The following is a 6933-nucleotide window of genomic DNA, read 5'->3' as shown; positions in this document are numbered from 1 at the left end:
AGAGATACACACATCACGGATGCTCTGTCTTCATTGGCTCCAGCTTTATTTTCTCATCCCAGTGAGAACTTCTGACTTCGAAGAGTAGAGAGAATAGAGGTCTGCTCTAGTCACCCGTCGCTTTTGCTGCAATAACTAAGTTCAGCTGCCACCACAGAGCAACCAAGGAAAGGAACGGGGATGCCTGCTTCTGTGGGGTTGTGCTCACCTGAGAGGACCCTCTCAAGAAGTGTCTCAGTCATGATATTTTCACACCCATGCATAGTCACTGCTGCTGTGTTGCTGATACCAAGGGAACTGAACCAACATAGATGCCCACCAACAGATGCCCAGATAGTGAGACCGTATCCCTGCAGAATGGAATACTATATAGTTGTGAAAATTGAAATCGCAAAATTTACAGAAAGAGTATATAATACTAAGCAAGGTGACCCAGCTCAGCTGCAGATTCTGGCCTCTAATGCATATATATGTGAAGAGGTGTAGTGTGGGTGGAGTGTAACGTTCAGAAAGGAGGCTGAGAAAGGATAATCCCAGCTGAAAAAGGAGGAGGGGATGCAGGCTAAGGGACTGCCTTGGGGCTCCCATTGCTGTAAGAGACACCACAACCAAGGTGACTCTTTTAAAGATAAAGGACAACATTTAACTGGGGCTGGCTTACAGGTTCAGAGGTTCAGTCCATTATCATCAAGGTGGGAGCATGGCAGCATCCAGGCATGGTGCTGGAGGAGATGAGAATCCCTCATCTTTATCCAAAGGAACCAGGAGCAGACTGCCTTCAGGCAGCTAGGAGGTGCTGTGATCATAAAAAGAGAAAGAGCTATAAGAATATGTTCTGGCGGGTGTGGGGGAAGGGGGTGCCTCAGCGGGCCCGTGCTGAGGCATCCCTTCCCCCTGAGGGACCAGACACACGCTGGTATAGCCCATGGTATAGCCCATGCCGAGGCATCCCCTCCCCCTGAGGGACCAGACACACAACAGTATAGTATAGAATAGAGTTTATTTAGGGCATGTGGAGGGAAGTTAAGAGGGTGGCAGAGACAGAGAAAGGCAGAGAGAAGGAGAGAGTAGAGAAGTAGGGGCCGGCCGGCCATTACTACAGAGGGGAGGGGGAGAGAGAGGGAACAAAGGTGCAAGAGGCAAGAGAGAGAGCGGGGAATAAGAGAGAGAGGAGGGGGCAAGCAGCCCCTTTTATAGAGCCAGGCCTACCTGGCCGTTGCCAGGTAACCATGGGGAGGAGCATACCTGACTGCTGCTAGGTATCTGTGGGGGTGGAGTTTATACAGAATGCTAACAGGAGGAGGGTCTCAAAGCCCACCCCCAACGACAGGCTTCCTCTAGCAAGGCCACACCTACTCCAAAAAGGACTCCCCATCCCCAACAAGGCCACATCTCCTAATAGTGCCACTCGCTGGGTCAAGCATTTACAAACCATCACAGGGACATAGTTCACCACAGGGGATGTAATGCTTTTTATCCCCCTTCTAGCTTCAGCTCTGTCATAGGTCTCTCTCTGCCTCTCTCTGTCTTCCTCTCCTTCCCGTTCTCTCTCTCTCTCTCTCTTTCTCTCTCTCTCTCTCTCTCTCTCTCATAAAGTTCTATGAATAAAATTCTAACTGATGGTAAAATTGTAAAACCCTAAGCAAAGCCCCATAGCTCTAGAATGGCTGTCCTAACTGCATGGAGCTCAATGAGATGGGCAGGGTTTGGGGCTAGACCTGTGACTGAGTGGCTTCCTTAACCCATCTGTGATGGAAAATGTCTCTCATCTTCGTGCAGGAGAGAGACTATATGATGCCGGAGCACACCTGTTTGATTAGCATACCGGCACAGGGTGGCCAGAGCAGAAGCACTTCCATTGGAGATTATAAAACCAGTTCTTTAAGAGAAGATGAGGCAATTAATTATTCAAGGGCAGTGAGTTCTCCATCCTTCATTTCTGCAGACCACATTTCCCTCGACTGTTTAAAGAAGTCAACAGCACACTCACTCGGCTGCTTGCACTTCAGTAGGGAGCCAACTGCCATTCCAGTCAAGATCTCTTAATTCAAGTATCCCTGATTCTAAGAGGATTGTCAGAGGCCCAGGGAAGACACCCAGCTGCCTGCTTTCTGATGCCAATGGTGGGCCGGGCTGGCTGCAGTCCTGCAAGGTCTGGGGACACATACTGGGACAACCTCAAAGGCCCAGCAAAGGGACACCCTTCTCCCTTGTTTTTCTCTGAGCCACTTGAGGTCTGAGGCCCAGAATACCCTATCCTGACGGTAAAATTCTTGTTTTTGTTATTCTGGGAACTGAATCCAAAATCTCATGCATTAGGCAATCACTCTGTCTCTGAGCTACATTCCCAGCCTCTGCCAGGACTCCTTTGAGCTTGGGATACAGCTAGGGAAGGCCCCCTCCCCTTCACCAAACTCTGGATAACCCACCTTGCTAGAAAATGAGCAACTTTTCACTTTCCCAGCTCCCTCCTCCAACACATCTTCAATTCTTAAAAATGCCCTGAGCTTCATTCCTTATCTCCAAATATGTCAAAATAGCATATTAATTTCTGAAAGCTATGCTGAGTCATTTTGAATGATTAGGTGCAGAGAAATGTCAACTATCCAAGTGTCTGCGGTAAAAGGAATTGGATTAGATGTCACTTGATATTTTGGAAGAAAATTATTTACTGCCCAGGAGAATTTTATGTATATTTAGCTTACTTTAGGATACCCAGAATCTGCCAGTGTGGAGCTTTCCAGTACATGCTAACAGTCTCCTTGGCACTCTTCCGGTGTCAAGAAAAGGGGTAAGGAGAGGAGGGATCAAGTGTCCCATTCCTCCTTGTCTGATGAGCTTTAATCCATGTCAACACTTACGCAGAGCCAGCCATTTGTAGATGGGCTATGAACCACGTGTGTTTGCCCTGATTTAAAATCCAATCTGATATGTGCAAGTATGTATCCATTAATGGGCTGAAGTGGTGTTTTCTGAAGGGAGGAAATGGGGGAGACATGAATGGAAGGGACACTCACTCACACACTCTCCGAGCATGTATGCACGCACCTACCACACATACATCGTGAGTATGGCATACACTACTTGTACTGGTTGTTTTTGTGTGTCAACTTGAGACAAGCTGGTGTTATCACAGAGAAAGGATGCTCCCTTGAGGAAATGCCTCCATGAGATCCAGCTGTAAGGCATTTTCTCAATTAGTGATCAAGGATGGGAAGGCCTATTGTGGCTGGTGCCATCCCTGGGCTGGTAGTCCTGGGTTCTATAAGAAAGCAGACTGAGCAAGCCAGGGGAAGTAAGCCAGTCAGTAATATCCCTCTGGTATAGAGGTCTGCCGGAGGTTAAACCTGGGTGGGGGAGTAGAAACTACACACATTACAAGGTCCATCAAGGCGTGTAATCAATAATAACTGCCAAGGAGACTGAGAGACTCAACTCTCTTACCCTCCAAGGCATCGGGAGCTCCCGGGTGCAGGCTGTGCCGTCATTATCCAGGCTGAGTACAGCTGCCCTTGACACATCATGCTTCTGTAAGTAGCCCTATCCATTCTACACAGAACTTCTCCTTCATGCTCCGCAAGGGACCTCTGTCAGGGTGGACTTTGATGGGATCATTACTCGAGTCTGCATCGGTTTCTTAGAATAGATGTTTGTGTATGTACCCCCCCCCCCCCGGCAGACACCCCCTACACACTACACATATGCACAATATAGCACACATGTTGTACCATATGTACCTAACACATGCCACACACACAAATCACATACCATACACTACATATTGTACCAACAACTTCCCTTGGTCACACAGAACATTCAAACTGTGTACCACCAACACACACACACACACACATATATAATGTAAACATACTATGCAGTACACATCACACAACACATAAAACATGCATCACATATTTTGCACATATATTGTACTTTATAAGTACATTATAGCATATTTTATAATAGTGTCTACAGTTAGCTTTTAGAGGGCACCCGTGAGGAGGGACCCCTGTACTCCCTGCTGCCCACCCTGAGTGTGCTATGTCATGGAGAAATGGGTCCTAAGAGCAGAGGGAAGAACATAGTATTTACTTTATGTCATGGAAGTTCAAACTTTCCAATGAAATCTGGGGCCAGAGAGACAGCTTAGCAGTGAAGCCCAGCAGTGGAGCCCAGCAGTGGAGCCCAGCAGTGGAGCCCAGCAGTGGAGCCCAGCAGTGGAGCCCAGCAGTGAAGCCCAGCAGTGAAGCCCAGCAGTGAAGCCCAGCAGTGAAGCCCAGCAGTGAAGCCCAGCAGTGAAGCCCAGCAGTGAAGCCCAGCAGTGAAGCCCAGCAGTGAAGCCCAGCAGTGAATCTCAGCAGTGAAGCCCAGCAGTGAAGCTCAGCAGTGAAGCCCAGCAGTGAAGCCCAGCAGTGAAGCCCAGCAGTGAATCTCAGCAGTGAAGCCCAGCAGTGAAGCCCAGCAGTGAAGCCCAGCAGTGAAGCGTGTTTGTTGCTCTCGCAGAGGACCTGAGTTTGTTTCCCAGCACCCATGTGGTGGCTTATAGCCTTCTGCAACCTTAGCTACGGGTGCTATCACGCCTCTGAGGGCAGGTGTATGCATGCATACATACACAGATTACACACACACACACACACACAGAGAGAGAGAGAGAGAGAGAAAGAGAGAGAGAGAGAGAGAGAGAGAGAGAGAGAGAGAGAGAGAGAGAAACAGAGGACCTGAGTTTGTTTCCCAGCACCCATGTGGTGGTTTATAGCCTTCTGCAACCTTAGCTACAGGTGCTATCATGCCTCTGAGGGCAGATGTATGCACGTATACATACACAGATTACACACACACACACACACACACACACACACACAGAGAGAGAGCAAGAGAGAGAGAAACAGAGGGACAGAGAAAGACAGAGAGAGATACAAACATAATATAAATAACAATCTTGTTTTGTTTTGTTTTTTAAAAGAACAGAATATATTCTGAGTAGATGGGATGATTTTGCTTTCTTCACACACACACACACACACACACACACACACACACAGAGTGTCCACACTGACTTATTCTAGAGCAACCACGGAACCAGACTCTTCAAAACATGCCATTCTGTCCACATGATGGATGTTTACAAGTCCACTGCCTGGTCCCTGAGAAGAGGGCAGAACTTTGTTTAGTGAACTGTAGCCAAGAAAAAGAGGTTGACCCAGTTAATAAAATCGTTACATGGAGATCGATTGCTAGTGTCTCAATGTAGCTGTATAACTGGAGGAAATAACTGACTAGTTAGAAAGGCATCTTCCATTATTACACATGCCATGTGGCCTAGTGGTAATGTTTACTGCCATCATAAGGAGACAACAAAATGTTTTTTCTATCATTATTTTTAATGAAAGACCATGAGGGGTATGTGTGAGTGTTATGTGCATATGCATGTATGTGTGCACATATGTATGTGCATGTATATGTGTATGTGTGTGTGTGTGCAGATGTGATAGAATGGAACATTCATGTGTTTAGAAATTTCTTTAACAAAGTGACAGTAACATGCCAGCAATTCCAATCTGTGAGACATTAGGACGGTGACAGTTAATAATAATGTATGGTAGATAGACTGCAGATATTAAGTACACACCACACCCCACACACACAGTTCAAATGTGAAGTGACATATTAATGATGAAACTGCATAAATCATCCCTAATATACATGCCTGCCAAGATAACACGATGTCAGCCTCCAACTATGTCCAGTTTTAGTTTGTCAATTGCTCCTCGAAGAAGATAAGAAAACGAACGATAATGTACCACAGGTGACTTCTTGCTTTTATTTTTGGCATCTCCCTTTGCCTATGAGGACGGCTCAGTTTTAACGTGAAAAATATTAAAATGTACCAATAACTTGAATGTTGGTCAAAATAACAGCAGGTGTGGCTTGTGTTGGAAAACCTTGGTCTTTCAGATGTCAAGTTCACCTGTGTTCAGTGCAGAGCCAAAACATTACCTTCTGCTCAGGAGCGTGATGCAGTCAAGCAGACAGTGTCCACATTCTCCCATCTGAGGTCCCAGCAGCTCCGGACCTGACACTCCAGTCTTTTCTTAGTCAAAAGAATTCATCATGTACAGTATCTTTTTTCCCCCGTGACTTTTCCTTCTCTCCTCTTTTCCTCTTTCCCTACCCCTCTCTCCCTCCCTCCCACTCTTTTTTCTTTTCTTCCTTCCTTTTGTTTCCTGCATTTCTCATCCTCCTGATGTTCTTCCATGCTGGGATGGCAGGCATGCCCTTCCCTGTCTGGTTTTGGTGGGGCTGGGAATCGAATCTAGGCCTCTGTGCATGTCAAGCAAGCATTCTGCCAACTGTGTTACATGCCAGCTCACCATAACATAAAGTGAGACCAGGGAACCCATGGGAGATCTGCATGTCTCCTTAGGTGCTAACTTCTGCCTGGTCCTGGCATCCAGCTGTGTGTCCACAGTGCTGATGCAGGGAGAGGGTTCTGCCGTTTCCCTTTCTGCACTACACAGGGCTTTCATACCCAGTGACACTTCCATTTTTTGAAGTGAAAATGCTTCTGTCTCCTCACTGCTTGCTTCACTGCGCAGCCCAGGCTGCACAGACAGGGAGCTGTGGCCGAGCGCCTTCAGCATGGGCAGCACGGTGACATGGTTTGTGGTTGGTCTAGAAGATGTGTTATTTTAAATGGCAAAGAGTGGGACAGATAAAGGGACCAGAATCGCACGGGCTTCACTCAAGTGAATACTCTATATCCTTCCTGGATAGCTTTAAAGCTCACACTTGGGGGAAGGGGCTCCGGGAAGGGTCAGGCCAACCGTCTTCTCTAGAGCCTCATGGAATTCCTATAATACCCACAACTATGCTTCTAGTTTACAAACACCCTCAAGTTCTGCTTTCTGTCTTGAAGGTGTTGGGTGGCAGAGG

The sequence above is a fragment of the Mastomys coucha genome, unplaced genomic scaffold (assembly GCF_008632895.1).
Source record: "Mastomys coucha isolate ucsf_1 unplaced genomic scaffold, UCSF_Mcou_1 pScaffold7, whole genome shotgun sequence".
NCBI lineage: Eukaryota > Metazoa > Chordata > Mammalia > Rodentia > Muridae > Mastomys > Mastomys coucha.
Note: the sequence above shows the minus strand (reverse complement) of the source record.